Raw genomic sequence first — 5,499 nt, forward strand, 5'->3', positions numbered from 1 at the left:
CCAAAGAGGTTCATGAGGTTCCCAGTTTGTGCATTTATCCCAACACCACTCTCCTACTTAGTAGGGCACTTTCTCATTGGGAACATCCCATTCAAACAGTAGAAATATTGTACATACTTAAGACATCTACTTCCAAAATACATTCAGCAGTATCAGTTATAACTACTTGGATATATGAAATGTTCATCAAATATTTTGACTATCAGCCTATTGCTAGATGGCTTAATGACAAAATATACAAATGTCAACTGTGGATGGTCAGAAATGTCAATAAAATGACAGTACAATTTCAAGGGTGAGACAATTGTTGACTGATTATCCTAAAAAAAAAGCAAAAATGAACTTTTGGGACCTCATCAAGATAAAAATCTTCTGCACAGCCAGGGAAACAGTCAACAACACAAAGAGGCAACCCACAGAATGGGAGAAGATATTTGCAAATGACACTATAGATAAAGGGCTGGTATCCAAGATCTATAAAGAACTTCTCAAACTCAATACCCAAGAAACAAATAATCAAATCAAGAAATGGGCAGAAGATATGAACAGACACTTTTCCAAGGGAGACATACGAATGGCTAATAGACACATGAAAAAATGTTCAACATCATTAGCCATCAGGGAAATTCAAATCAAAACCACATTGAGATACCACATTATACCAGTTAGAGTGGCAAAAATTGACAAGGCAGGAAACAACAAATGGTGGAGAGGATGTGGAGAAAGGGGATCCCTCTTACACTGTTGGTGAGAATGCAAGCTAGTACATGCACTTTGGAAAACAGTGTGGAGGTTCCTCAAAAAGTTAAAAATAGAGCTACCTTATGATCCAGCAATTGCACTATTGCATATTTACCCCAAAGATACAGGTGTAGTGAAGAGAGGGGCCATATGCACCCCAATGTTCATAGCAGCAATGTCCACAACAGCCAAACTGTGGAAAGAGCCAAGATGCCCTTGAACAGACATAAGGATAAAGAAGATGTAGTCCATATATACAATGGAGTATTACTCAGACATCAGAAAGGATGATCACCCAACATTTGCATCAACATGGATGAAAATGGAGGAGATTATGCTAAGTGAAGTAAGTCAACCAGAAAAGACAATTATCATATGGTTTCACTTATTTGTGGAAAATAAGGAATAGCAGGGAGGACATTAGGAGAAGGAAGGGAAAAATGAAGGGGAGGAAGGTGGGGGGGTAGACGAACCATGGGAGACTATGGACTCCGGGAAACAAATTGAAGGTTTTAGAGGGGAGGCGGGTGGGGGGATGGGCTAGCCCAGCGATGGGTATTAAGGAGGGCACATATTGCATGGAGCACTGGGTGTTATACACAATGAATCATGGAACACTACATCAAAAACTAATGATGTACTGTATGGTAACTAACATAACATAATAACAATTTTTTAAAAAAGGAAAATACTAAATGCATAAATAAAATAAATAAATAATAAATAAGTGCAATGCCTGACCTAATTTGGATAGTGTATAGAGGGGAGAAAAATTCAATTAAGGATATTATTGGTCAGGAACAAAGTTGAAGTATGGATGGCAAATTTGATAAAATTATTGTTTTGGTGTTAAATTCACTGAAGTCAATAACATTACTGTGGATTTGCAAGTAAAAATCTTATTCTTTAGACATCACACCAAAGTACATAGGGATACAATAGTAAAGGGCCATAATATCTGTATTTTAAACCAAAATGTGTCTTAAAAACTATTATGAAGAGAGATAGAGAGCAAATAATAAAGTAAATAGGATAAAATATTAACAATATGTGCCTTTGATATTCATGTGTTTTGGTACTACTCTTAATTGTGCAAGTTTTCTATAAACTTGAAATTATTTCCGAATAAAATGTTAAAATTAAAGACAGGTCCTCACACTGTCTATTACTATTCATCTATCAGCTGAAAGAGAGGGAAAAATAAATACACACACACACACACAGAGTTGGCCCTTGAAAAATAGAGAGGTTAGAAGCACCAACACCCTGCACAGTCAAAAATCTATATATAACTTTTGACTTCCCCCAAATTTAACTACTGATAACATACTGTTGACCAGAAGCCTTACCAATAATAGTCAATCGACACATATTTTGCATATTGTATGTATTATACACTGTACTGTTGCAATAAAGTAAGCTAGAGAAAAATGTTTAAGAAAATCATAAGGAAGAGAAAATACAATTACAGTACTCTGCTGTGTTTATCAAAAAAGAAAAAAAAATCTCCACATAAGTGGACCAGCACAGTTCAAATCCGTGTTGTTTAAGGGGCAGCTGCAGCATCTTATTATACTGAATACATTTCTAATCCAACCAAAGTTCACCAGCACCAACATACTAGACCAAACCCCACATCTCTCTCTGAATTGATTTCTCTGTTTACCCTCTTGCCCCCACTCAACTACTCTTTCCTACATGGCAGCTGGAGGGACTTTTTCAAAATGTAATTTGTCCACATCCCTCCCTAACTTAAAATGCAACAATAGCTTCCTGTCAGCCACAGAACAAAGCCTATGCCATAGCCTCCACACTGTCTTTGACCACGTCCTGGTTATCTGGCTTTCTCTCGGATCCTTGAGGCAGCCCTACTTTGGCTTCTGCATATGCTGAGCCATCTGCCTACATTGTTCTTCTGTCAGGACACTCCCAGATACATCTTGTCATTGCGGGTTCAACTCAAATGTCATCTACTTCTAGGACTTACCCTGACCACCAAATTTGTGAGATTCCTCACCACCTGCGCACTCTAATTTACACCAGCCTTTTTAAATGTCTTTCTAATAATCAACACATTCCAAAATTATGTCTTCCCCTCCCTTAAAACCAACTATAAGTGCCACTTGGGAAAGGAACTTAAACATCTTATATTCTCCTTTATACCCAGCACTAAATATAGTGCCTGTCACAGAGCTTTGCATGACAAATTTTGATGAATTTACCCTTTCACATCCAGAATCATTTAAACAGATATATTAAATATAAATAAAGAAATGAATCTCTACAGTGGATTTTTCACATTAGTGAAAAAGGATGAGGATGTATTTTGGAGAAAGTGGGCAAAAGAGACCCTTTCATGAGATGCTTTTTGCCAACATCTATTAAATTATATTTTTAATGGACTGGTCATATCCACTCTGTTGAAGAGGAAAAATGACCATGTGTTCCAGATTTTTTCTCCATATTATTGATGTTCTCCTTCTTAATATAATTTATACCTCATCAGTACATCTATCAATGTGGTAAGAAGACCAAAGACCAACTACACAGTCACTCAGGGTCTGAACAAGAGCAAAATAATTGTTGTTCTGAAATGCCTGATTGATTACATGATTTAGTCAACTCTTTGCTACCTTCAATCAATGTTCTAGGTCTCTGCTCTCTAATACAGTAGCCATTAGCCACATATGATTTTTTTTTTTTTTTTAGCATTCAAGTGGCCTGGATACTTTTTTTTTTACTAGTTTCAGAAGTAGAATTTAATGATCTATCACTTGCATATAACACCCAGTGCTGATTACATCCAGAGCCCTCCTTAATGCCCATCACCCAATTATCCCTTCCCCCCACCAACCTCCCCTCCAGCAACCCACAGTTTGTTTCCTACAGTTCAGCATCTCTTATGGTTTGCCTCCCTCTCAATTTTCATCTTATTTTATTTTTCCTTCCCTCCCCCTATGTTAATCTGTTTTGTTTCTTAAATTCCACATATGACTGGGGGCGCCTGGGTGGCACAGCGGTTAGGCGTCTGCCTTCAGCTCAGGGTGTGATCCCGGCGTTATGGGATCAAGCCCCACATCAGGCTCCTGGGCTGGGAGCCTGCTTCTTCCTCTCCCACTCCCCCTGCTTTGTTCCCTCTCTCGCTGGCTGTCTCTATCTCTGTCAAATAAATAAGTAAAATCTTTAAAAAAATTTTAAAAATTCCACATATGACAGAAATCATATGGTATTTGTCTTTCTCTGACAAATTTCGCTTAGCATAATACCCTCTAGTTCCATCCACGTCATTGCAAATGGCAAGATTACATTCTTTTTGATTAGCCACATGTGAATTATTATTGAACACTTAAAATGTGGCTGGTCTGGCTCTCCCCTTCAGCCATCTAAGATGCCAAAAGGAAAGAAGGTGAAGGTAAAGAAGATGGCCCCAGCCCCTGCTATCATGAAGAAACAGGAAGCCAAGGGGTGGTCAATCCCCTGTTTGAGAAAAGGCCCAAGAATTTTGGCATCAGACAGGACATCTAGCCCAAAAGGGACTTCACCTGCTTTGTCAAATGCCTCCGCTACAACGGACTGCAACAGCAAAGGGCTATTTTCTATAAACATCTAAAAGTACCTCCTGTGATTAACAAGTCACCCAGGTCTTAGACCATCAAACAGCTATTCAACTGCTAAGCTGGCCCACAAACACAGACAAGAGACAAAGCAAGAGAAGAAGCAGAGATGGTTGGCGCAGGCGGAAAGGAAAGCTGCCGGCAAAGCGGATGTCCCCACTAAGAGGTCGCCAGTCCTTCAGGCTCGCGTTAATACTGTCACCACCTTGGTGGAAAACAAGAAGGCTCACATGGTAGCGATTGCACATGCTATTGATCCCATCAAGCTGGTCATCTTCCTGCCTGCCCTATGTCATAAGATGGGGGTTCCCTACTGCATTATCAAGGGGGAGGCCAGGCTGGAGCATCTGGTCCACAGGAAGACCTGCACCACTGTCACCTTCATACAGGTTAACTCAGTAGACAAAGGAGCCCTGGCTAAGCAGGTGGAAGTTATCGGGACCAATGACTGACAGATGCGATGAAATCCACTGTCACTGGGGAGGCAACACCCTGGGTCCAAAGTCCATGGCTCACATTGCCAAGTTGGAAAAGGCAAAGATTAAAGAACTGGCCACCAAACTGGGTTGAGTGGATGCTGTTGAATTTTTTGTACATAAAAGTAATAAAAGGTTATCTTTCAAAACAACAAAAAATGTAACTGGTCTGGATGACATCTGCAGCAACTATAAAATATACATAACATTTAGAATATTTAATAATAAAACAATATAAAATATCTCACTAATAATTTTATTATGGATACACACTGAAATTATTCTGATCTACTGAGATAGAGAAAATATATAATTAAAAATAATTTTGCTTGTTTCTTACACTTTTGTAAATGGTACTATTGGAAAATTTTGAATTGCAAATGTGGCTTACATTGTATTTATATTGGCTAAAGTTGTTATAATATTTCATGTCTTCTCCCATTAGAAAATAAAAAAAGGATCCCCATAAGACCCAATTAGTTTGATGTCTAAATACCTTTCTCTGGTTTTTTATTATTCCCAACAATTATCCCTAAAATGTATGTTTCCTGCATCAAGGATATGAAGCTTCCTTTACCTTTGTGAAATGAGTGAACAGTATCAGTTCCCACTAAGTAGAGATCCCCAATATAACACCAAGGTTGCAGATATTATAAAAAAGAGGTGTG

The 5,499-nt window shown here is 38.5% G+C and overlaps 1 pseudogene; it reads left to right on the forward strand.

The window, feature by feature from the left end:
* The first annotated feature begins 4,123 nt into the window (after positions 1–4,123).
* Positions 4,124–4,925, forward strand: LOC100472900 (annotated as a pseudogene).
* The last annotated feature ends 574 nt before the right edge of the window (positions 4,926–5,499 follow it).

The sequence above is a fragment of the Ailuropoda melanoleuca genome, chromosome 15 (genome assembly GCF_002007445.2).
Source record: "Ailuropoda melanoleuca isolate Jingjing chromosome 15, ASM200744v2, whole genome shotgun sequence".
Lineage (NCBI taxonomy): Eukaryota > Metazoa > Chordata > Mammalia > Carnivora > Ursidae > Ailuropoda > Ailuropoda melanoleuca.